This window comes from Pelodiscus sinensis, chromosome 17 (genome assembly GCF_052426305.1).
Source record: "Pelodiscus sinensis isolate ZL-2025 chromosome 17, ASM5242630v1, whole genome shotgun sequence".
In the NCBI taxonomy this organism is placed as follows: Eukaryota; Metazoa; Chordata; order Testudines; family Trionychidae; genus Pelodiscus; species Pelodiscus sinensis.
This window is the reverse complement of record NC_143068.1, coordinates 23,771,424-23,799,132: the sequence shown is the minus strand read 5'-3', so window position 1 is coordinate 23,799,132 and position 27,709 is coordinate 23,771,424. Positions and strand designations below refer to the sequence as shown.

At 43.1% G+C, this 27,709-nt stretch overlaps 1 protein-coding gene across 9 annotated transcripts in view; it reads right to left on the bottom strand.

Annotated features, from left to right (window-relative positions):
- The window catches only part of SULF2 (sulfatase 2), a 311,690-nt gene that overhangs the window by 118,155 nt on the left and 165,826 nt on the right, over window positions 1-27,709 (bottom strand). Inside the window, exon 1 of one of the 9 annotated variants that reach the window (XM_075901573.2) lies at window positions 1,037-1,528. The exons of the other annotated variants lie outside the window; for them this stretch is intronic. The gene's annotated coding sequence lies outside the window, so the exon portion shown is untranslated. Of the gene's footprint in view, window positions 1-1,036; window positions 1,529-27,709 lie in introns of those variants that run through there. 9 annotated transcript variants of the gene reach the window in all.

Here is a 27,709-nt window from a genome sequence, read left to right as displayed (position 1 = left end):
TTAGATTTTTCAATGCCAGGTGGTTGGTTGTTAAAAACCCACAGCACATGAATTTATCAAATGAAAAATTAAGTGCCAAGGCATCAGCTGTTCTCCAAATGACTGTTCCTTGCACAGATACCTCCCAGCATCTGGTATTTCATCCCAAGCCAGGATAGGTTTAAACATGGTACCTTTAGATAAATACAGCACAAACAGTCTCTGGCTTCCTGAAGCCCTGGCCATTAGACTTGCACACTGTGCAGCTCTCGCCCAGTGCAAGTTTTAATCACTGTGGGCTCTGGGCTTCTATAAAAGCCCTGCCCCGTCGTATCAAGGGTGTTTGAATTAAATACGTTCCGAACCCTGCCAAGTGCAGGTAACCACACTCCACCTGCATTAAGCAGGTACCCCAGCAAGCCAGGTACCCTTCCGCTGTGCACAGAGCCTGCAACCCCAGTCGTCAGGGGATACTCGGCTCTTGGGAGCAGAGCAGCATCTTTTCTTGTCCCTATTAGCCTGGGGCCCAGTGCCTGGGCTGCTCCTCATCGACCCAGTCTGACCTACTTGCCAGCCTCCACCTGTCTCCTAGCCCATCTACCATCACCTCTTCCCTAACCCTACCTCATCTCCTCTCCTCCTCCCACCCCCCTGTGGCCCACTGTGGTTGGATGTATTCCTGGAGATGTCAACGCCATGTAATCTTGAATTAAAGATTAATCTTTCAATCCCGGAGTATCCTGGAGGGCTAGCAGGAACTCCCAGCCCCCTCCATCATCCCACACTCCCAGCACGGCTTCGTCTCCCCTGCCCCATTCTCCAAACCCTTCCACACTCCGCCCCATCCCGCACCCAACCCCCTGCTCTCATCTCCTCCTTGTCCCTAAACTCCCCATCCTCCAACCATCTCCCTGACCCCCCTTTCCTCACCCCCCCCCAGCCACCCTCTGCAGCTCCACTCAACTTTGGGCGCCCCTGCGCGGCTCTGCGGGGAGGCTCTGGGGTCGCTCCTCTCTACCCAGTGACCCCACGCGCCCCCTTCCCCTGCCCCACTTACCCGGGCAGTGAAAGCGCAGCAGTAGCCGGCGGCTGAGTGCCGCATGTCCCCTTCCAGCACCGCCTCAGGAGCAGCTCAGCCTCCCCGCTGCAGCAGCAGCTGGGCTCGCCCGCCAGGAGTCCCCAGTGCCGGGCATGGCCTCCCCCGCTCCGTCCTTGCGCTGGGGGACGAGGGGCTTACGGCTCCTTCAACACCCCCCAGCCGGTGGCCGCCTCCTGCCCGCTCCCCCGCGGCGCGCACACGCGCTGCGCTGGATCCTCGGCTGCTGCTCTGCCGCTGGGGCTCGGCTCGGCTCTGCCGCTGGCTGCTGCACCGAGCGCGGTTTAAATAGCGCAACGCGGCAGCGCCAGGGCCGGGGTACAGCAGCCGGCGCGGTCCTCCTGCCACGGCCCTGGCGGGGCGGCGCAGGGCTGGGGAGAAGGGCGCGCGAGCCCTGGCGCAGGGCAGCAGCTGGAGCCCATTTCCAAACAGCCCTGGGGGGGGGGGGGGGGAGATGGCTTTGGAGTATTTTTAAAAAAAGTTCCTTGAGCTCCAGGACCCTCCTCCCAGCACTGACGCAATTCCCGAGCGGCGTCGGGAGGAGAGGAAACCTGCTCCACCAGCCCCCCGGCACTTGTTCAAAGTCCAGCCGCCTGCGGCTCTGCCTGTCTGGGCTTCGCCCTGTCTTCGCCCAGCGCCGAGACAGAGAATTCGGCCCGCTTCACGGACACTATTCGGCGAAAGTCAGAGCTGAGCCAGGAGTTTTCCCTTCGGAAGGAGAATGGGGGGGGGGGGGGAGCACCAGAATGGGCAAAGTCCTTTAGGACAAGCCGAATAGTTAAAGCACTGCTGCAATTTATCCAGCCTGGCACTTATAGGGATCATGGCAAAACACACAGACACACACAAGCTACAGTACTTCCATCTGCTTTGTGTTTCACAAAAATCCTACCTAGGGTTTGAGCCTGCAAACATGCATCTGATTTTACCCACGTGAGTAATTAAGTTCAACAGACTGTTCAGGCCAATATAGCCACAGGAGTGAGTTGTTCCAGGATCAGGACCCTTAGATTAAAATATATTCCAACATGACTAGGCGTTGAGGTGCCTCACTTGACATTTGAAAGAGGCCTGATTTTTAGAGCTTGCAGATCTAAAGATACCTGCTTTATCTTTATAATGTGGATGTGGCTATCTGCAGCTCATTTCTGCAGACAGGGATGTGTGATATACATTTTGTATTTAGAATTACTCTCCACTTTATATCTGTGGGAATCTGCATTTGCAGATGTGAATACCCCTGGCTCATCTTCGTAGCTACAGATGTGAGTGCTGATACAAAATGTAGTATCCATAAAAGTGGGTACTCAGTACCTTCTGAATTCAGACCTTGCTCAAGTGTCGCCTTTGGGGGGGCTTAAAAATTAAGGTGCCCAACAACGTTAGTCATTTAAAAAAATCTTGAGTCAGGTTGTTGGGGTAGGGCAGTAGCAGCACCAGGTCCTGTATAATAATTGAAAATAGATCCTTATTCTGATTCTGGACAAACTATACATAAACCGAATACATCCCCTCCGCAAGCACTAGTTAACCTGGTGATGGCCTTAATTCAGACTTTATTTGGTAGGCTTAATAGGTTCCCACCCCTTCTGTTACAGGATGTTGATCTACTTTAAACTATTCCAACAGTTGAAAATGGACAGGATATAATTTTCTCGTATAGTTAAGCAGTACAACCATGGGTGGTTGGTGCAGCTAACACTGGGGAAGACAGGCCCCCAGCCCCATATACAGCCCTGACCCCCAGCACGGGGAAGGCAGGGGGCACATGTGCCCCAGCTTAGTGCACCAGGGAGGGAGGAGAGCGTGCGGCATGAGTCTCCCTGGCCCCAGAGCACTGGGGAGGGAGGAAGGTGCATGGCCCGAGCCTCCTCAGCCCAGGAGCATGGGGAGGGCGGGCACTCCAGGGCAGCAACACTCTGCCTCAATACACCTACAGCAGGCATTCTGGGGGCAGAGTGTGGGCGGGGCCATGCCAGGCGGTTTGGATACAAGATACCAATGAGTACAACCCTACTACTCTGCTTGTAATTATACCACTATAAGGTCATGTCTAAACTACAGAGAAGATCAACCCTCCAGAGGTTGATCTAATGTTCGATTTAGGTCAAACGCTGAGGGCAGCCCCCGCCAGCATTCTGTACTCCTCATTCTGTGAGGAGTAAGGGAAGCCAAGGGGAGCATGTGCTCCCGTCAGCCTCCCGCTGTGTAGACGCTGTGGTGGCTCGTCTTAAGGTAAACCCAGGGCTGGCCCGAGGCCTTTTGGGTCCACCTCTGGAGTGCATGGCACATGCGCTGCACGGCCCGGTGTGTGCTGCTGGCGCACGCGCCGGGCCGTGTAGGGCCCCACGGCCGTGGGGGGAAGGGCACTGCTGGCTGGCTGCCATCAGGCGCCCCCCATCAGTTGGTGACCGGCTCGCCCATGCCTCAGTCCGGCCCTGAGTAAACCAAATCCAATTACACGTTTTGTGTAGCTGGATGGCGTACCTTAAGCTGACCTGCCTGGTCTACTGTAGACCAGGCCTAAATATAGCATAATTTATGCCCATACAGGAAGGTGATTAAGCTATGCAGGTGCAGGCAACTTTACACCAGTATAACAGAATCCATAATAAGGGTTGTATTGTCATATATCAGTTAACAACAAAAATAATTCCTCTATCCAACACTTATGCAGATACAAAAAAATGTTTAGACCAGCTGACGTTAAGCCAGCTTCATCATATTTAATATATTTTGCCCTACCTTACATAAGAAAGTAGCTCATGATGGGAATTTTCATTAAAATAAAATGGTGACCAATAAAGAGATTTAAAATATTAAAGAGATGATGTGACTATAATCTGAATTTGAGTATTCAGAAAATCTGTCACAATGGACCTCCCAATTTAACAAAATGGTATATTCCCCTCACAGAGGTTGCACATACTTCTCATTAATGATAATGAGAGTTATGCAAGTAGAGAATTAATGCATTAAGAGAATAATATATCCTTTGGTTTATGACAACTCTGTGAAGTGGATAGTGCTTCCATCTCGTATTTCAAGAGCAGTTTGTTTTGGCTCTGTTACAAACCACAACAGAAACAGCTATTGGGCAGGCTGAATAGCTTTCCAAAATTTAACGTTTTGGTCATTTCAATTATTTTTTTCATTGCCAAAAAGAGCTTAGAATGTTTTAAGGTTTTAAAGGTATTTAGAATTGTTTATCTGTAGATGAGAAACAAAAAGTTCACATTCTTGATAAAATAATCCTACAGGTGCATGGGGGAGTGAATGTTACACACTTTTTAAAATGAAATAATCTCTCTCCAGTCAACAATTGGAGAAAATAAAGATAGTCCAGAGTGATTTAAAATGGTCACTACAGATCAAAAAAGATTCAGAAAAGGGCAACAAAAATTATTAGAAGTTTGGAATGGTTCTCACATGAAGAGAGATTAAAAAGATGTGGCCTTTTCAGCTTAGAAAAGAGGAGACTAAGGGGGGATATGATAGAGTGTGTGGTGTGGAAATCATGACAGGTGTGGAAAAAGTGAATAAGGAAAAGCTATTTACTTATTCCCAAACATAAGAACTAGGGGTGACCAAATGAAATTAACATGCAGTAGAGGTTTAAAACAACCAAAAGGAAGTTTTTCTTCACTCAGTGTACAGTCAATCTCTGGAACTTCTTGCCAGAGGATGTGGTGAAGGCTAGGACTTTAACAGGGTTCAAAAAAGACTTGATAGATTCATGGAGGTTAGGTCCATCAATGGCTATTAGCCAGGATGGGTAGGAATGATGTCCCTAGCCTCTGTTTCTGTGGAGGTGGGTTACAGGGGAGAGATCACGTGAGGATTACCTGTTGTGTTCCCTCCCTGTGGGCATCTGCCCACTGTCAGCAGACAGGATAGTGGGCTGGATGGGCCATTCGTCTGACCCAGTATGGTCATTCTTATGTTCTTATGATCAAGCCCTTGTCTAGCTACTTGGGTATTATACTTCCTCCAAGTGTATCCAATATTAGATGATTCCAAAAATAAAAACAGTATCTGCTACTTCTGCTTCCATAATGCACCTAATCTCATTGTAAAATGTTTCCGAGGGATAGCAGTGTACAGTCTGCAACTGTAAAAACAATGAGCAGTCCTGTGGCACCTTAAAGACTAACACATTCATTAGATCATGAGTAACATTGGTCAGAAAAAAAAATTGACTAACATCTTTCAGAATGCCATTACGCTGCTTGCTGTTTTCAGTGTTGTTTATCTGTGTTGGTCCCAGGATATCCGAGATACAAGGTATGTGTATAGTATCTTTTTATCGGACCAACTTCCTTTGGTGAGAGAGTCAAGTTTTTTAACTTGAAAGATTTCTCTCCCACCAACAGAAGTTGATGCAATAAAAGATATTACCTCACTTACCTTGTGTCTCTAATTAGACTGTCATTATTTTTTTGTAGCTTGATTAGCTACAAGTTACTAATTAACTAAAAGTTATTTATTATTAACTAGGGATGTTAGATAGTGTGTAACTGAATAGTCATATAACCACACCAAATGTTAGCATTAACACAACTATTCAAGAGGCAGGCTGCAGCAAGTGCATTCCAGACCTCTGCCACCCCACACTGCTTCCTCGGATACAGAGGCAGCAGCGCAGTGTGGCAGCAGCCCTGGTCCACTGGGGTTCCGAGCTCGCAGACAGAGGCTGATAAAGGCAGCACTGTGTAGGATGAGGGGGTGGGGTGATGCTCCTGCCTGCCCCACTCACCCTCCGCAATGCTGCCTCTCTGTCAGAGAAACCCCAGCAGCTTGGGGCAAGGCGAGAAGCACCTGTCCATGGCCACCACAGCTGGCACAACTGGGGGAGGACTGCATATCCCCCAGCTGGGGGACAGACACACATGCACACAGACAGACAAACTCTCTGAAATCTACAGTAGATAGCTGTCCCACTCTCCACCCCTGCTGCCCCAATAGGGTTATAGTTGTCTCAATCCCCATCTCTGGCCCCTTCCTGCCTTCCGCCATGGTTATTATGCAGTATAACTGTCCCTGCTACCAGAGCCCTCCCTTTTATGAGAAACAATTGTATTCCAGGCACATCCTATTGTCCTGGAACAACCAAATTCTAACCTGGCTTTAAGTTATGATAAGAGGAAGTTGCATTTCAAATTTGGTGGTCCTAGCTTTTACAATTTAGGAGGAGTTCTTGAACTAACAGACACACACACACACACACACACACACACACACACACACACACACACACACACACACAGACAAACTCTCTCAAATATATGGTAGATATACTATAAAATATTTCTACTTAATTGCAAATTAAATGATAGAATTTAGATATTGATGCCTAAAATATTTCCATTAATATAATCTTAGTTTTCAAGGTAAGGGTCAAAATTAACCAAATATGAATGTTGATAACCCACCAACAATACATACACTACTTCAAACAATGCTGATGATAAATCATAATCACATAGTGAAGATGTTGGGGAAGAAACCCAAGGCCCAACCAAATTCACAATCCATTTTGTTCAATTTTATGGTCATAGAACATTAAAAACTGCAAATTTCATGATTTCAGCTAATTAAATTTGAAATTGAGCCTTGACAAGTCCTGACCCAAAAAGGAACTGTGAGAGAAGGGTCACAAGATTATTACAGGGTGATTGTAATACTGCTTCTATTACATCAGTGCTGCTGCTGGTAGTGGCACTGCATTCAGAATGCACAGCTGCCACCAACAGCACAGAAGTAAGGATGGCATGGTATGGTATTACCACCCTTACTTCTGCACTGTGGGCCTACAGCCTCCACTCTCCGGCCTCCCAGCTCTGAAGGCAGTGCAGAAGTAAGAGTGGCAATACTATGACCCTCCTGCAACTCCCTCTTGAGTCAGGACCCTCAGTTTGATAACTGTCTCCCCTGTGAAATCTGTAGTCTAGGGTAAAATCACACAAAAGACAAATTTCAGATTTCATGGTCCATGACACATTCTTCATAGCTGTGAATTTGGTAAGGCATTACCCATATCTACACCCAAACCTATAGTCACTGCAAGAATATTGAAACAATGACAAGTAATATAGTAGCCTAACAAATCCACGATAAAACTTCTCTAGAAATCCAATAAAAATGTAAAACATTATTACTGTGTTTAAATACAAAAACGTAAGTAGATATGTATATATAACTTGATTATGAATTGAGTATGAAACTGATCAACATGGCTTAGAGCTGTATTTGGAAGTTTATTTAGATTTAATGAGCTGTTCGTGGTCCAATAGCTTCATAAAAGTAAAAAAGGGGCATTTCACTGTCCAAAAAAAAAAAAGTGATCTCTATGGATATGTACTATGCAGCTTTTTCTTTGCAAATTGCCTTAAGAGATAAAGAACCAGGGCAGATTTTCTCGCATATGCTGAATTTAATTTTATTTTTAATACAATTCAGTGGGGTGCAAATTCTACCAGTTATTTTGACATGTGGATGGTGCAAATAAGCAAAGGCGGAACAGCCGATGAAGAGTTTAATGGATGTGTCATTTAACACAGGGGAAGGATTAGCTGCAATTCCTTGCTTCGTCATTCAGTGGCATATGACAGCAAGATGTAAAAGCATTTAAGAGAGGAATGTTCTAGTTGAGCGAGTGCAATAGCGAGGCCCATAATGGTACATTTAAATAACATGCATATTACCTAAAATTCTAATAAATAATTCTTAACGCAACACTCCTCTGATAGCAAGTATCAGACTGAGCAGCAGGTCACAGCTTAACTATTTAACACTGAGGAGAGGTCCCATGTGCTCCCTTTCCACTCTCACATAGTCAGCATTTAACTGGGTCCAGAGCAGGGTTACAGAGCTCCCCCCCATACAACCAATAACTCAGGGTAGAGCCTGTTCAAACTATATCTACAGCCCCGCTCACTTCTGAATCCTTTCACCTTCCTGCCTCCAGAGATGGTGGGGGTGAGGTGACAGAGTGAACCAAGCAGAAATGTCAGTCTGCATGGACTTCAGGTCTCCTCTTCTCCCACTGACACACTTCTAGAAGCTGATCATTTTAGCCTTTATCTGCACTGGACACCAGCCACTAGTTGGGACAAGCTAAGGCGTTTTACCATTCCTCATTCAATTTTCATGTCCTATCCATTTAACCCAACTGTGCCTCCATGACGCTTCAAGGAAACCCATTACACCATAGCAAGTTTGGCCCATGGGGAAAAATTCCTTCCAGTCCCAAAACTGATACTCAAACAGACGAGAAACATATTGAAAAAACACAGCTCCTATCCTGCAACTAAGACAGGATGAAGGATAGGCAGTTTAAATGGGTCAGAGGCCCTTCCAAAGCCTGGAGAAGAATGCAAATAGATGGGGGATGACAGCTGATTAGATCAACTGGTCCCAAAAACAGGCCAAAGGCGGGTCCCAGGAGGAGGTGAAGCCCAGCTCCTGCCTTGTCAAGTATAAATTCTCATATCTCCATCCCTTCAGAGCATTCTCTCATCCTTGCTGTTTTGACCAAAAAACCCTTCCCACTGAGGGAGGGGGACACAGTCGTAGCATAATAAAGCAATATACAGTTTTGCATACAGGACTTCATCTCCTGGATCTTTTTGAGAAACAGCAAAACCATATTCCAACATGCTTTTTAGCAGCTTCACTTGCCAGCATAAGGCACTGACATTTGATCCTCACGTCTCTTTCTCTCCTCCTTTTCTCTGACATTAGTCCTAAACAAACATACAAATGGAAACTTCTTCTGTCTGAAGTGGGTTTTACCTATGAAAGCTCATGATCCTATATATTTGTTAGTCTCTAGGGCACCACAGGACTACTTGTCATTCAAATGAGAAAAGCTACATCTCGTATAGCCAAGGGCATGTCTAGACTACATCCCTCTTCCAAAAGAGGGATGTAAATTAGACAGATCGAAATGGCAAATGAGGCCGGGATTTGAATTTCCCGCACTTCATTTGCATAATGGCGACTGTGCATTCTTTCGAAAAAGGGTTTTTCGAAAGTGAAACCGCCATCTAGATGTGGTTCTTTTGAAAAAACCCCCACCCTTTTTGAAAGATCCCAAGAGTACAGGATCTTTCGAAAAAGGGTTTTTTTCCCAAAAGAACTGCGTCTAGACGGTGGTTTCACTTTTGAAAAGCCCTTTTTCGAAAGAACACACGGCCGCAGTTATGCAAATGAAGTGCAGGAAATTCAAATCCCGACCTCATTTGCCATTTCGATCTGTCTAATTTACATCCCTCTTTCGAAAGAGAGATGTAGTCTAGACATGCCCCAAAGGTGCCGGAGTAATTTTTATACTGGAGGTGCTGAGTGCCACTGAACCAAATTGTAAATCCTGTGTATAATGGAAACCATTTCAAATCAGGGGTTGCTGCAGCACCCCCTGCACTCCTACTTCCAGCATCTAGGCATCTTGCCTACCCTTATGTGTTCTGATCATTCAAGTTAATTGTCCCTCCTCCTTTTCCTGCTTCCCAAATCTTTAAAGGCTACCTCATACCTTCCTTCTTCAGCAACGTAAGTGGATATTCTGGCCTGTTTGCAGGTTTACAGCTTTTAGTTTGGACTTAGAACATAATCATCACTGCCTTAAGCGCACAAAACTGGTCAAGCTATTTGCTTGCAGTTACCATAAAATTGCAAACACAATCATAACAATTACACAGGCCTTGCTACATGGTAGCGTGTTGTTATTCTGCAGAGGTAGTCAGGGGGAAGTTGCCCTGGGGCCTGGCAATTCAAAGGGGCAGCAGTAGCAGTGGCCAGAACCCCGGGCCTTTTAAATCTGCCCCGGAGCACCATGCCAAGCAGCACTGAGAGCTGGCTGCCCCGCCCTGCCCCTTCTGAGGCACAGAGCTGGTTCCACCCACACACCTTGCCCGGGGGCCCATGAAAGCTGTCGGCCCCCTGGTAATTATACAGTTTTTTATATTTGGTAGTTTTATATATATATATATATATATATATATATATATATATATATATATATATATATATGGGACATTGTTTGAGTCTGCTCTGGGGCATTTTTTCAGATCCAGAGGCTAGAGATTAATTTTGGAGCACCTATGTTTTGTCTTTTAAAATGTCTAAAGGCATTAGACTGAGTTCTGACCTCATTTCCAACTTATTGGAAACAACTAGGGTAATCACGCTTTACTCTTTTATGCTGGGAGGTGATCACTAACGTTTGTTTTTTAATAGGGCTGTCAATTAATTGCAGTGAACTCATGTGGTTAACTCAAAAATTAATTGCAATTAATTGCACTGTTAAACAATAGAATATTTAATTAATTTTTTTAAATATTTAGGTAAATTTGTCTACATTTTCAAATATGTTGATTTGTATTACAACACAGAATACAAAGAGTACAATGATCACTTTATATGATTTTTTATTGCAAATCTTTGTGCTGTAAAAATGAGAAATAGTATTTTTCAATTTTATCTCATGGAAATACTGTAGTGCTTTTTGTAGTCTTAAAAGAGCAACACTCCAATGCAGAAACTACAGAACCCGAACTACCAAAAAAGAAAATCCACCTTCTGCTGTCAGCCATCTGACTCAGACAATGAAAATGAACATGCATCTGTCTCCACTGGTTTGGATCATTATCAAGCAGAACCCCATCATCAGCATGAACACATGTTCTCAGAAAGAGTGGTTGGAGCATGAAGGGATATATGAATCTTTAGGACATCTGGCAGGTAAGTATCTTGTGACACCAGCTATAACAGTGCCATGGAAATACCCACTTTCAGGTGACATGTAAATAAGAAGTAGGCAACACTATTTCTTGCAAATTGCAACCAAACTTGTTTATCTGAGTGATTGGCTGAATGAGAAGTGAAACTGAGTGAACTTTAGGCTCTGAAGTTTTACATTGTTTTATTTTTTGAAGGATTTTTTTTTTATAATTCTACATTTGCAAGTTCAACTTTCATGATAAAGAGATTGCAGTGCAGTAGTTATATTAGGTGAATTAAAATATATATATATATATTTTACAGTGCAAACATTTGTAATAAAAATAAATATAAAGTGAGCACTGTATACATTGTATTCTGTGTTGTAAGTGATATCAATATACTACTAAATGTAGAAATTAGCTACAAATATTTAAATAAATAGTATTCTATTATTGTCCACAGTGCAATTTATCATGTGATGAATTGCAATTAATTTTTAAATCAATGCGATTAATCACAATTAATTTTTAAACAGTTTCAATCCCTATTTTTAATAAAGATGACATGCTATGATTACATTATTATTTCATAACGTATTAATTCCTTTGGTGATCTCTGACATTTTCATTGTAAAACTGATTTCTCCCTTTATCCCTTTTCTGTAAAAGTAGAAAAATAGCAAAAGACGCTTGAGATGGTCCTTTTAAATCCTTCAACAACAAATTTCAGTCTGGTTACAAAAGTTTCCAAAGCATTAAAAATAAATCTTCAGCCACCTTCTCTGATCAGGATTCTGCATTATCACCTATACAGTACTACTACATTTTTCTTTCATATTTTATACTAGTCAGTCATATGGATTCCTGTCCTCTGACTTGACTAACATCCTGATATTCCATGTAATTAATTATCTTATTTCCAACCTTTTATTATTTTTATTGCATAATGACCCATTTGGGTGATTTATATCTAACTGGATTTTCTTAATGTGTGGAGTGTTTCAGACTGCAACTAAGCCCCTTTGTTATTCTATGCTGTCACTGAGTTATTTGCAGTTCTTTCTCTTTAATTTGATAAAGTGATACTTAGTTCAATGTCATGTCTCTAGATTTATGAGCAGCCTCCTTATTTGCCTTTTTAAAAAACTTAACTCATCCTCATTAGAAGGAACATCAATGACTGCAACTGTATTTGGCAAAAAATGAGACTGATTAGTCCTTTTAAATACGATTTTGCTGATTTCTGAATTTTATTTTATTCCACAGCTGCCTTTCCAGGCTTTGAATAGGTCTTATTTCAGATTTCAGTTATTACTTGAGAACTATGGGTCTGATCTTGCATGACGGAAGGCACTGGGAGCAGGATCAGAGCCCATATTTCTGTCACCGAGACGTCTTTTGCATTCCCTTCCCTTCCGAGTCAGATTTTTTTGAATACACTCAGGTCCCATTTAGACACCAAAATGAAGTGGACAGATGTTCAGACGTGCTCACCACCCATGGGAAACAGTTTTGAAAATGTACCCACTTCTCTTTAGGTGTCTAAATAGGAGTTAAGCTATTTTCAAATCTGATCCTACACATCTTTGTATCTTTTGCTTCAGCTAGCTTGTCTCTTTCTTGCACTTTCCTGCTTTATTATACTAATGACCTTTGGGAAACTGGCAAATCCATTTCCAGTTGGGGATTAGCTATTTTTCTATCATTTAGGAGAGCCACTAGGGATGAGGGAGATTTTCTCACTGCTAGGAGACATGGCTGGGTTGATACTGTTGGCTGAAGCACATGTCTTGTCCTTCAGCCTGATCTGTAGGCACAAATCAAGGCTGCAAATACTGAATCCATTTTTGAAGTTTTGGCCTGTCAGCCTAAACCATAGGCAAAGCAAAAACATTATCAAACCGCGCACAGTGTAATTATGAAAAGATTACATAAACTGAGTTTAGGATTGTTATTTTGTTACTATTACTATGTAAGCATTTTGGAGCCATTTACTACCAGCATTGATTAAAGGTTGTTTTTGTAAAATATTATGTGTATATTTATGGCAGAATATAAAATACAGTTATGAGCCAGGAAATGGAGACTAATTTGGTAGATCTCTTTGCACAGAAACAGGTCAAGACAAATTTTAAAAATGAAAAAATTTTCAGCTTCATAGACAAACAATCATAAACCCTCTTGGTGAGCTAAAGTAGAACATTTTACATGAATAGCTCTTGCTGTGTGGCAATGTGTAATTCAACTTGAGAATTCCAGATTTTTGGCTTGCATACCTAAGGTGCACAAAAGATAGATGATGGGCAAAATTTTGTTTCCATTTACACCATGGTTAATCCAGAGTAACTGCAGCAACTCTGGATTAACCACGGAGTAAGTAGAAACAAAATTTTGCCCATCATCTAGTCCACGAGGAGTAACAGTTAATTCGAACTAAGGACTTAGTTCGAATTAACGTTTCACTGCCGTGTGTAGGCACACGGCAGTGAGTTCAAGCTAGTGAAATTTCAAAATGGCAACCGGACGGGAACATGCAAATAAAGCGCAGGATATTTAAATCCCGGGCTTCATTTGCAACTCCGGTCGCCTCATTTGCCTACCTCGCTTGAATTAACGAGTTAGTGTAGACATACCCATAGTCTGTAAAGTCATGTCTACACAGCAGGGCTAAAGCTGAAATAAGCTATGCAACTTGAGCTATGTCAACTGCATAACTTAAGTTGAAATAGTTTATTTCAGCTTTTGGCGCTGTCTATACAGCAGGAAGTCTAAGAAAGAATACTCTTCCTCCGACTTTCCTTACTCTTTGTAAAATGAGGGTTATAGGAATCGGAGTAAGAAGTCCTCCAGCTCGACATTATTTTGACATTATGTCAAAATAACTGCTTGTATTGTAAACAAGGAATATGTTATTTCAGAATACTATCAGTTATTCCGAAATAACCCTGGCATGTAGACATACCCTAACTGAAAAGCTTAAAAAACAATGAACGGTCCTGCGGCACCTTAGAGACTAACAAAAAATGTAGACAGTATCATGAACTTTCATGGGCACAACCCACTTCTTCAGATGAATGGAGCAAGGGGTCCAGAGGTACAAATAAATAGCAGACAAAGAGGGGATAGGGAGGGAAAGAGAAGAAGAAAAAATCTTGCCATTTAGCATGTCTGTGCTAAATGAAGTTAATAGACAGGGCTGTAAGTGCCCGATACTTAACTTTTGATGTCATTAGGGTGTTGAATGTAGCGGCCTATCCAGAAAAAACAGACTGACAGAGCCAAACAAGTACCCAGGCATCAGCTTCTTCAAGATAGGACCAACAAACAAAAAAACAGAACACCACTAGTCATATCAGCTACAGCCCCCAGCTTAAACATCTCCAGTGCATCACTAGCAATCTACAACCTATCCTGGAAAAAAATCCCTCACTCTCACAGACCTGGAGGACAGGCCAGTCCTCACCTACAGACAACCCCTAACCTCAAACAAATTCTTTCCTGCAACCACGCAGCACACCTCAGTCACACTCACCCAGGAACCCACCTCTACAATCAACTCCGGTGCCAATGATTCTGGACCATCCGTTGTTTTTAAAGTTTTTGCATTACCCAAGTATGCCTTACCAAGTGTTTTACTAAACAATAAAAGCATGCATTTCACTAAAATACCAGGCTTCCTGTTCTCTCACTAAGTCATACGATATTCAAGAATGAGTCCAATTTTATTATTTAAACACCTATAACATTCTTAAAGCAATTTTTTTTTTTTAAACAATGCTGTGCATAACATCTCATCTCTACATCCTAGAAAGAGAAATGGAGAATGATATGCAAATAATGCCTCAATCTTTAGTTGATTGAAACAGGAGCACAATGAATTATATCAAATAGTACCTGTCCAGAATGTTTGTGTTTACATTATGTTGGAGGTTGTAGGTGTTTGAATTTTAAAGTAGTTTTTAATCTGCTGAAAGAAAGTTATTGATACTTCAAATGCCAACAACTGTGGGAAGTAAAGAATTATATTTTTATGAATATTAATAGTTTGCACAATACAGTAAAGCATACCACAAAATATATAAGAACATACGTATGGACATATTGGGTCAGACCAACGGTCCATTTAGCCCAGTATCCTGTCTTCCAACAGTAGTCAATGCAAGGTTTCCCAGAGGGAATAAACAAATCAGGTAATCAAGTGTTTCCTCCCCTGTCACCCATTCCCAGTTTCTGACAGAGGCTAGGGACATCATTCCCATCCATCCTGGCTAATAGCCATCGATGGACCTATCCACCATGAATTTATCTAGTTCTTGTTAGAACCCTGTTAAAGTCCTGGTCTTCACAACATCCTCTGACAAGGAGTTTCACACATTGAGGCTACGTCTACACTGGCCCCTTTTCCGGAAGGGGCATGTTAATTTCAGCCATCGTAGTAGGGAAATGCGCGGGGGATTTAAATATCCCCCGCGGCATTTAAATAAAAATGTCCGCCGCTTTTTTCCGGCTTTTAGAAAAGCCGGAAAAGAGCGTCTACACTGGCCCCGATCCTCCGGAAAAAGCGCCCTTTTCCGGAGGGTCTTATTCCTACTTCAAAGTTGATTTTGAAGGACAGAGAATATTGAAAGGACTTTGAAGTAGGAATAAGACCCTCCGGAAAAGGGCGCTTTTTCCGGAGGATCGGGGCCAGTGTAGACGCTCTTTTCCGGCTTTTCTAAAAGCCGGAAAAAAGCGGCGGACATTTTTATTTAAATGCCGCGGGGGATATTTAAATCCCCCGCGCATTTCCCTACTACGATGGCTGAAATTAACATGCCCCTTCCGGAAAAGGGGCCAGTGTAGACGAGCCCTGACTGTATGTTGTGTGAAGAAATACTTGCTTTTGTTTGTTTTAAACTTGCTACCTATTTGTCTGCACCATTCATGATTTTATAGACCTCTAGCATATCCCCCTATAGTCTCCTCTTTTCTAAGATGAAAAGTCTCAGTCTTTTTAATCTCTTTTCATATGGGACCTGTTTCAAACCCCTAATCATTTTTGTTGCCCTTTTCTGAACTTTTTCCAATGCCAAAATATCTTTTTTTGAGATGTGATGACCACATCTGTATGCAATATTCAAGATGTGGATGTACCATGGATTTATATAGAGGCAAAATATTCTCTGTCCTTGTTAAAATTATTCCCAACATTCTATTTTTTATTTTTGACTGCTACTGAACATTGAGTGGATGTTTTCAGAGAACTATCCACTACAACTCCAAGATCTCTCTAATCTAATCTAGCTAATTTAGTCCCCATAATTTTGTGTATGTATAGTTGGGATTATGTTTTCCAATATGCATTACTTTGCATTTATCATAATTCGCCATTTTGTTGCCTAGGCACCTAGTTTTGTGAGATCTTTTTGAAGCTCTTCATAGTTTGCCTTGGAATTCAATATCCAAATAATAAACATTTGCCTCTCTCTGTTTGAAAACCTACCATTTATTCCTATCCTTTGTTTCCTATCTTTTAACCAGTTATCGATCTATAAGAGAACCTTCCCTCTTATCCCATGACAGCTTACTTTATATAAGAGCCAGGATTTCACTTTACAGAAACCATGTTGACTTTTCCACAACAAATTATGTTAATCTATGTGTTTGACAATTCTGTTCTTTACTATAGTTTCAACTAATTTGCCCAGTACTGACATTAGATTTACCGGTATAATTGCCAGGATCACCTCTATAGCTCTTTTAAAAGATTGGCATTATGTTAGCTATCTTCCAGTCATTTGGTACAGAAGATGATTACAAGCCACAGTTAATAGTTCTGCAATTTCACTTTTGAGTTCTTTCAGATTTATTGTACCTTTTGATAAAAAGCAAGAGTGAATCTATTATCTTCTTTTCAAATGTTATACACCAATACAGTGCATTTATTTTCAGCACACAGTTTTTAAAAACATCACATTATTCTATGATCTGACATGGATATGAAATCCTTCGGTGTCACTTTACACAAATCTCATGCTTTTTGTGGTGTATATTTTCAGACAGCTATGGGTTGGCTTCTCTTCTTGTGTCCAATTTTGCAATGCAAAATGAATCATGGGCACAAGTTTCAGCACATGTCCATTTAGCTACTTGTCTTGGATTTGCACCTTCAGATATGCAGGTAATGGCATGCATACTCAGATGTATATCCCAAACTGTTTCCCTAAAAGAGGTATTGAAAATACAGTCCTTAGATGTCAGTCAATTACTTGTACAAAAACAAACATCAAACCATGCATTAGTGGTCTAAAATAAAACAGTGGATCTGAACTCCAACTGAGCTTGGGGCAGAATTTGCAGCTCAAAGCTTTTTCTAGAACAGGCTAATTCCAAAACACTTCAAGCCATAACAAAGTTTTGATGTGGGAGTCAACACCTCAGGATCAGTGTTGTTCAACTCCACAGTTTCAACTCCTCCAACTGCAGAGGTAGGAAGTTTTGATTCAGTTCCACAGTTCAGACTCAGGGTTTTGATTTGACCACATCTCTTAGTTACAGGCAAAACTAAAGCATCAGAATAAGGAGCTTGTGAATGCCTCACAAAACAAACCTCAGTCTTTTGGAACAGCAGGCTTGCCAATGGGGGCGGGGGAGGGGGGGAGGGGAGGGCAACTGCCCCAGGGTCTGGCGATACAAAAGGGGTTGGAGTTCATATCTGTTGTCTCTGTGACTGCTCTTTAAATCACTGCCGGAACGTTGCGCAGCACTATCCAGGCCGTGCTGAGAGCTGCCTAGCTACAACCCTGACCCTTCTGTCAAAGGCTCCATCCCTACCAGGAGCAGGGAGCTGTCTCCCAACCTTTCCTTAAGGGCCCGGGGCTGGCTGTCTGCCCTGCTGAGAACATGCTCTGGTCAGATCTGCCAAGTGAATCCATGTGTCTTGCATTTGGGTTCTGAAGACTCTGTTGCTGCTCTGGGCTGACACTCAAGAGAGTAAGGAGCAGATGGCCAGGCACTTCCCAATGCAGATGACCTTCTCTTGCAATCCAAACTCTCACCAGGTGGCTCAAATGATGTTGCAAGTGGATCTCATTTTCATCAGGACATTATATGATCAGTTTGCAATGCAGTTCAAATTAGGAATCACTGAACTTTGTGGTCAATGTAAACCTGAACACCTGTGGCTTGTCTAGACTAGGATTTAAGGGAATACAGCATGCAGTTCTGCTCTCCCATGTTTAAGAAAGACAAATTCAAAATGGAACAGCTGCAGAAAAGAGCTTCAAGGATGATCAAAGGAAAGGAAAACCTACCTTCTGAGAGGAGACTCAAGGAGTTTGGCTTGTTTAGCCTAAAGAAATGAAGGCTGAGGGGAGATAAGGTTGCTCTCTATAGTACATCAGAGGGACAAGTACGGGGGGGGGGGGGGAAAGGAGTTAAATTAAGCACCAGTGTTGACACAAGAACAAATGGATATAAATTGGCAATCAAATTTAGGCTTGAAATTAGATGAAGGTTTCTAACTCTCAGAGGAGAGACGTTTGAAACAGCCTTCCAAGAGGAACAGTTAGGGCAAAAAGCCTAACTGGCTTGAAGACTGAGCTTGCTAACTGTATGGAGGGGATGGTATGATGAGACTACCCACGCTGGCAGGTAGCCAGTCTACGACTGCTAGTAGCTAAAATCTGCAATAGCTGGTGATGGGACACTAGATAAGAAGGGCTCTGCATTCTTTCCCGGATGTCTGGCTGGTGGGCCCTGCCAAAATGCCCAGGGTCCAACGGACTGCCATATTTGGGGTCGGGAAAGAATTTACCGTTGGGTCAGATTGGCAGAGAACCTGGGGGGCATTTTGTTTTTCTCTGCAGCACAGGGCACAGGTCACTGCCAGGTTAAAACCAGGGTAAATGGTAGATGCTGTGTCAGTTGAAATCTTTATATAATGAGTGTATAACTTCAGGAACTTATCCAGAGGTCAATTACAGGAGTGGGTGGGTGAGACTCTGTGACCTGCAACATGCAGGAGAGGTCAGACAAGATGATCATCCTGGGCCAGAGAAATTGTATAAGCTGGCATGGAACTCCTGGCACGCTGGGGGGTCCTGTCAATTACAGGCCCCAGCCCCCGCCCCTTCTCACTATCACCCAGCCCTCTTCCCCATGCACCCCATCCCCGAGATACAGTTCAGGGATCACCAGGAGGGGCCTCTCTGTAGTCCCCATACAATATTCAGCTATCTAAATAAGTAGCATAACAGAACAGGATAAACATCCATGAGCAGAGCCAGATTTGGGAGATGCAGAGCCAGATTGTTTGGAGTGGTTAGGACAGGCCCCCCTGCCCTTTCTTCCCAGAGAAGCAGAGACAAAGGCCTAAGGCTCTCTTTCTCCAAACTGTTTGGGCTTCCCTCCACCCTGGTAGCAAAGGAGAGAGGGATTGATGCCCAATATTTACTGCAGCCATGAGGATACCTCTGTTTGGGTGAGTAGGTGGCACAGTCCACTGCATCTTCCCATCATGCCACAGAGAGTCTTCTGCTGGGTTTAGGTGGCAAGGGAGCCTGCCTTAAAGCAGTGGATCTTGGAGTTAACACACTACGAAGGGTACATCTACACTGCCACTGAGAAGTCTATTTCTAGCACAGGTGGACAGCTGCTGTTCATGCTGCAACATCCTCGCCCACACACAACCCGCCAACCTGAAGCAAATTTTCACCAGCAACTATACACCACACCACATTAACTCTAACTCAGGAACCAATCCCTGCAACAAACCTCGGTGCCAACTCTGCCCACATATTTACACCAGCGACACCATCACAGGACCTAACCAGATCCGCCACACCATCACGGGTTCATTCACCTGCACATCTACCAATGTAATTTACGCCATCATGTGCCAGCAATGACCCTCTGCTATATACATCGGCCAAACTGGAAAGTCTCTACATAAAAGAATAAACGGACACAAATCAGATATCTGGAATGGTAATATACAAAAACCTGTAGGAGAACACTTGGACACTCCCTGGACACACATTAGCAGATTTAAAGGTAGCCATCCTGCAACAAAAAAAGTCAAGAACAGACTTCAAAGAGAAGCTGCTGAGCTACAGTTCATCTGCAAATTTGATACCATCATTTTAGGATTAAACAAAGACTACAAAAGCTGGCTAGCGAGCTACAAAAGCAGTTTCTCCTCTCTTAGTTTTCACACCTCCACATCAGCTGCTAGAAGTGGGCCTCATCCTCCCTGACTGAATTGACCTCGTTATCTCTAGCCTTACTTTTGATTGGTACTCTTTTCTTACATCTGTATATTTATACCTGCCTCTGGAATTTCCACTACAAGCATCTGACGAAGTGGGTCTTTGCCCACGAAAGCTTATGCTCCAACAAATCTGTTAGTCTATAACAGTGGTCCCCAACACGGTGCCCGCGGGCGCCATGGCGCCCGCGGGGGCATTTCAATGCGCCCGCCAGGTGCTCGGGGCTGGCCTGGCCCCGGGCACATGGCGCATGGGCGCTTGCGGGGGGAGCGCCGGGCGCGCGGCACTCGGCGGGAGGCGGCGGGGGGAGCGCCGGCCTCGGGTGCGCGGCACTCGGCAGGAGGGGGGGGAGCGCCGGTCCCGGGCGCGCAGCACTCGGCGGGGGGGGGGGGGGGGGAAGGAGCGCCGGCCTCGGGCGCGCAGCACTCGGCGGGGCGGGGGGAAGGAGCGCCGGCCTCGGGCGCGTGGGACTCGGCGGGAGGGTGGGGGTGGCGGGGAGCGCCGGCCCCGGGCGCACGGCCCTTAGAGGGGGCCCTGCCCCCGGGCACGCAGCTATGGGGGGACCCCGCCCCCGGGCGCGCAGTAGGTGGGGCCCCGCCCCCGGGCGCGTGGATGGGGGGGCGCCCCCGGTCCCTGCCCCCTGGCGCCCGGCGGGCAAACGGCCACGCCCCCTGGCGCCCGACAACCTAAAAAGGTTGGGGACCACTGGTCTATAAGGTGCCACAGGACTCCTCGTCGCATCCACGTGATTGTTTCTAGTAAGCTAGCTTGAGCTGAGCTAACACAAATTGGAAATTGTACTGGGAATCATGTCCTTTGCAGCTGCAGTGTAGACATATGCTGAGATTCTCAGTGTAGTCAACGCTTCCCAGATTTATTGTTCGAGGAGGCTTGAAGACATCACTACATTACTGTAGTCATGTTTTCAAGATTTGGGTTTTTTCCACAATTACCAGAGCTGAAATGTTTTTAATGAAAGTTGAGATTCTGATGTAATCACTTGACTCTAGAACTAGGAATCTAGGCATGAGCATATTCTGTCTATGCCTTATTCCAGCCCTGTCCATCTTGCAAAGAAGGCGGTTATGAAAAGACTGATGTTTTAGATGGAAACATGTGTTTGAGGTTCTTATACCAATCAGTCACCAGAGTATCTGCCTTGATCTACTAACAATCATGGGGGCTATCAAGTCAAATAATAAAGGACAGATCTAAGAAGAAAAGAAAATTTACAGATTGGGGCTCAAGATCCAGAAGAAAGAATCACTATATTCCATCTCATTAAACTCCTTTAGTGCTAGTCTGTAATTAGCATCTTCATTTTGGCAGCTCGTAAGAGACGAACTATAAAATGATTATTAAAACTTAAAAACAATGCAGATTTGTCTACTGTGCTTCCAGTGATAATGCGGAGTGGTGACAACTAACTGAAATGTGCCTACCTATACACAAATTTGTGCCTAACAACCAAAAGTCCTGAGGTTGTTTTGATGCCTAAGTGTCAGGATCCTTTCATCAAGTATTCTAGAAAACACCACGGTTGCTAACAGCAGCTAATGAAAGTTGCCAACTTCTGCATGTTATTTTTTTTAACTTGTGATCAACATTAAAGATCAAAGGAATCTCAAAGGCTTGCACTGACTTTTGTAAATTCATTTTATTCTTGTTTTAAATCTCTTGCTTCTCTCCTTGAATTCAACACTGGTTTTTTCCTTACATTCTCAAAAATCTTAACTAATTATGTCAAAAAAGGGCAAGCTGAGCACTTTCCCTTGCAATCAGTCTGGTTGTCAAGCTCTATAATATAATTCTGACAAAAATGGAGGGAAAGCCTTTGCTGCAGAGAGTCTTGACAATCTCTCTGCCTTAGGGGTAAGCTCTAGGAAGTGGCACAATTGACATTTGCTTACTTGGACTTAACCTGTTGTTGCTGTTATGCCTTCAGTACATAGTGCGTCTGTCTCTGTGAGATCCTCCACACAGACAAAGAAATGATTTCGGTTTCTTTGGATGCGAGAAATGAACAGCATAACTACATTCATATAGATGTTGATATATACAAATAAAAAAAAAACCTTTATCCTTTTTGGGAGACTTGAAGCTAAATAATGCACTACATATTTTTAAAAAATTCCTAATTATTTCCCCCCAGTGCTCTGGAAGCATTATACTGGGTCCAGATACATGTAACAAATCTAGTCCCTACATAAGTTATGACAAACATTAACTCAGAAAATAAAGTTAGTCAGAATTGCTCCAGTGATTTTAATGGTGCTGAACCAATGTGAGTTAGGAACGTGAGATGTGTTTGACCAATTTAAATGGAGAGGAAGAATTAAAATGCTATGGCAATAAGCTCGTATAGGATATTTCTAGTAGTTATTAACGTTAAATTTTTGAGCCAAGGGCATCTATTTTCATTTCATTTAATTTTAGACAACTCTCCAGATATTTTCTGCATGAATACGCCAATAGGTCTATAAGCTTGGAGCAGCCTGTTTATCTTTTGATTTGCCAGCACACCACATCACCTTTGTTAAAGGAGAGAGTGCAGTGTATAAGTTCCATTTATATTGGTCTCCGGCAATGCTTATGAAATGATGCTTAGTGGCATAATAAACTAAGATTAGAATACCCAGACTGAGTAGTTTTTACAACTTGAAATGTACTGCATTTAAAAAATAGTCTTATGGATCATTCTACGGGTATATTTATACAACATTTCCTTGTGTAATTTAAGCATTGAAGTATTTTGCTCTCATCCTCACACATACACATTTGCATAAAGTCTGAGGATTACAGGTAGGATGGTTATTCCTAGGGGCATAATACTAACTACACATGAGACTGATGTTGGTTTGTACAATAAAGCATTATACCTCTATCTCATCTACAGCAGGGTATTAGATGTCCTCTTGCTGACCTACACCGCTAAAAATAAATGACAAATAGCTTTGCAGCAGTTTGTTGTAAAGATTGATGTAACTGACAAATTACATACAGCATTATAAATCTTTCAAATTCAATTAAAATTTATCTCTTGTGAAACCTTCATCTTCTTGTGCTTTCCTAAAAACCCAAAATCTTCAAACAATACTCTCTTGCAAAATTGTACAAATACAGACAAAGTTACCTGACATAAACATCTGGGCTACATCTACACTGGCATGATTTTCCAGAAATGCTTTTAACGGAAAAGTTTTTCGTTAAAAGCATTTTCGGAAAAGCACGTCTAGATTGGCAGGATGGTTTTCCGCAAAAGCACTTTTTGCGGAAAAGCGTCCGTGGCCAATTTAGACGCAGTTTTCCACAAAAAAGCCCCAATCGCCATTTTCACGATTGGGGCTTTTTTGCGGAAAACACTACTGTGCTGTCTACACTGGCCCTTTTGCGCAAAAGTCTTTCAGAAAAAGACTTTTTCCCGAATGGGAGCAGCATAGTATTTCCGGAAAAGCACTGATGATCTTACATGAGATCGTCAGTACTTTTCCAGAAATTCAAGTAGCCAGTGTAGACAGCTGGCAAGTTTTTCCACAAAAGCAGATGATTTTGTGGAAAAACTTGCCAGTCTAGACACAGCGGGAGAGTCCTCACATCTCTTGCTACCTTGATTTCAATAAAGCTGTGATTTTCACAAAGTTGAACAACATTTTGTTAACATGGCAAGTGCTGACTTTTAATAGCTTCATAAATCAACTGTGTTGAATCATCAAAAGCCTACAGGTATTGTCCAACAAACACCTTTGATATCTATAGCTTTATTAATACTTCTCTTTATCTAGTTTGGCTTAATTGTACACATGGGAACGGTCTGACTATGAGTGTAAAGGTCAAGTGGGTTATTAAGTTAATTATAATTTTGGGAAAGCTGGCTGAAGTAGGGGACGGTGGCTTGCTGACAGCTTACGGAGGCTATCCTGCTTGAGTTGTGCTGAATATATATATTTAAGAGTTTTATATATTACTTCAGGTTTATAAAACAAGAAGAGATACCTCTTATACTCTAGGCTCTCCTTACAATTCATTAAACATACAATCAGTATAAAGGGAAAAGAACTAGCAGCAAACCCACAAAGTATAATGGGAACAAGGAATCTGATCCTATACTTTGGAGATCAATGAATGTTCTCCCATAGACTTCAACAGAAGCAGGACCAGAAATCAAAATAAAAAAGAAAAACTCTTGTTCTTCAATGAACAAACAACATCTTCCTCTCCAAATGCTTCCTTAGTAAGATAAGTATTGTTGCATGTCAACAGATGGGTATGTCTAGACAACCTGCCTCTGCTGACAGAGGCATGTAAAATAGGCAACCTGACATAGTCAATGAAGCAGGGATTTAAATATCCCCGGTGTCATTAAAATAAAAATGGACGCCGCACTGTACCGGCTCAGCTGATTGTCAGCACAGTGCGGCAGTCAAGATGTGGATCAGTCGACAGGTGAAGCCTTTGTCAACCACTCCCTTATGCCTCGTGAAACGAGGTTTGCATGTAGTCTAGACATACTCATTTAGAATATTTCAGACCAGTCTAGTTTGTATCAAGAATCCCACTGTGCCCCCTGAAAGAAATGTGGGGAGTGCAAAGTTTAATTTGTAGTTTAAGAGGTGCAGAATTTGAGCTGTTTTTTTTTTATTATTCTGCTGATATGGTAAGCTCAGATGTATCAGGGCTATGAAGTGCCAAACCTAGAGGTGCTGAAGCTCAACCCTGACACAAATGAAGCACTGGATGAGTATACTTGTCTTCCCTGAGATTCACTAATACAGATTGTCTGTTTGATCCTTGCCTCAGTTCTGGTTTGCAGCCTATGTTGGGGAGAGACAGATGCAATGGGAAGGCCAGGTTGGAGAGAAAGGAGCAGGTAGATCCAGCTGGGAAAACATAGGCAAGAAATGCAGCCTAGTAAATGAGATGCTAGAAAAGCAATCCTCCTGTCAGGTAGAGATCCCTTTTGTACATCCCCAAACACACAGTAAAGCAGAAAGAAGGGGAGAAAAGTTACATTACTTTGAAACCCAAGTGCTCTGCTAAGGAGAAGATTCTGTTAATAGAGTCAGAACCAAGATATATTCAAATGTTTTTAACCTGTGCATTGAGCCAAAGGGAAAGGTGAATGGCATATTAAAATGACATCCTGATTCATATTTGTCTTCGTTACTCTGCTTTCCCTCCCACCAGCATTACCTAATCCACTAGGTAGGTAGTGTAAGACATACTTTCACCAATGCTGCTCCAACTTATCCTACCAAAGTAAACATCTACACAAACAATTCTCTACCTGGGGAAGAAGATGAAAGGAAGAAATAACTACATGTAACAAATGTTACACACACTGCATACCCACACTGCTGCAAGATCCTCAACTGATACACTACTCACATCGCAAGAACTGAAATAGGAAGAGGAATAGTCTGGCTCCAACACTGAAAATTCTGTCTCCTCACTTGGATGGATTCATTGTCAGTCAAGCCAAGGTGCTACCATATTTATTGCATATGTGGATGCACAAGGGAATATATCACAATGTCTTTCCAATATACCTGCTCTTCTCTTCCAACATCTCAATTCTGCTGGGGGAATTCTGTACCACTGTGCATATGCAGAATTTATGTCACCCCAATGATTTTGTTGTTTCCTCACAGAAAAATGACTCTGATGGGAAAGCAAAGAGAAGCCATAAGAGTAGTCATGCCAACCTCCCCAGCAATATGTTTCAGGTGCCCAGGACAGCGAGCCGAGAAGTAAATCACTGTTGGGCAAAGGGCAAGACTGGGAAAGATCCAGCTAGTGGCTCTTACTCTGTGGATTTTGCTGCTGGTCCCCAGCTAGGCTGGGGAGGAGGGGACATCCTCTTCCCCTGCAGGGCATCTGGGACTGGGTCTGACTCACAGCCAGTTTTCTCCCTCAGTTGCAGGAAGCTCTGCAAATTCCTCTCCCCCACTTCCTGCACCCATAGCTCCTGAGCTGCAGGGAGAGGAATTGCTGTGTGGGGAGCTGTTCCCCCATCACTCAACTCCTACGCATCCGGGCCCCTCATATCCAGACTCTCCCACGAGCCTTGCCTTTCTGATTCAGAACCCTCCAACGAACCCCATTCCTTTTGTATCTGGACCATCCTGATGAGCCACGTGCACCTGGATCTCCACCTCAATGAGTGCCAATCAGCTGTACTAGGATTCCCACCCCACTGAGCCCCACTCATCTGGATCTCACACATTGTTCTCCCTCCCCACACCCAAGCCCTCTGATGATCTATCTCTTCCTACATCCACCCCCTCCCGTAAGCTCCAACTGCCTTCACCTGGACCCCCCTGCAGCATCCTATTACCAATACATCCCCAACAAGTACCTATGCACCCAGATCCCCCCACACCTGGATCCCCCACTGAGCCACCCACACAGAATGCTCTTAATTCAAATCTGGATCCCCCACTTTTGGACACTGCCCGGCTAAGACTGGCTGCCTGCACTTGGCTCTAATAGGCAAGGCCTGTGGTGTTTCTGGGGTTAGGGTTGGGTGCAGCCTCACTGCTGAATCTGTGTCCTGGGGGACCCACAGAGTGACCTCCTACCTTGGTGCAGCCAGTGGCCTACGCTCTGCATTGGCATGCTGGAGCTTCCACATTTATTTGACAAATAATATTTGTAGAATTTTAAAATACTGGCACAGAATTTTTAATTTTTTGGAACAGAAGGCCCTCAAGAGTAAAGGCAAGTTTACAGCAATTGATACTGAAACAATCTTGTTTGCAGTGGAGATGCTAGATCTACTCAGCTTTACCCTAACTATTCACTATGTGATGCCCTTATCACAATTCCCCTGACAGCAGGAATTCATTTGTATCCTAGTTATGTACCTCTATATTCTCTCCACGCTTCTCTTCTGTTCAGTCCCCTAACATTCAGCTTTCTCTGTGAGCTTCCATGTAAAAAAAGACCACGTCCATTCCATACTCTCAAACCAAATTTAGCTTAGCCTCTATTCTGCATCCCAGTAGGGCTTTGATTCAAACTGAAGCATCTTAGGAAGCTGCTAGCTTACAGTTTCTGAATGGTTGGTTGCCATTGATATAATAAGCATGCCTATTGTTCATCAATCTAAGACTCTCTAATCATTACAAAACACCACTTTTTAACCATTATTTGAGCATAAAATATGTTTATTGATTACATAAGTGATTATTGAATATCAAGCCTTTCATTAATAGTCATTTTTTCTCACAATTAAGCACTTTAAAGCCTTTTCTATAAGTCATACTACGTTTTTTTAAAAAACTCACCATGTATTTTCCAAAATAAGTAGAACCTGTGGATGAGAGAATGTAACAGAATATTTTTAGCCCAGAACAGATTGCTAGTACTAAGGCTATAATTAGTATTTTATTCTGAGCACAGTAGGATCAAACTAGATATAAAGAGTGATTTGAGAACGGAATCTGCTCACCTAAACATCTGCTGTTGCAGAATAGTATAGGCACACTAACATTAACAGCAATGGTACATGACAGCAGAGTAGTCCTATTAAGCACAAATTTAGATAGACCTAAATTAAATGTAACGAAGTTTCTACAAGACAAAAATCTCCAGTATTGACTCAGTTTACATTCTGTTTACAAACTGGATTCAATGGGATTCTGTCCAAGAAAGGACTCAAT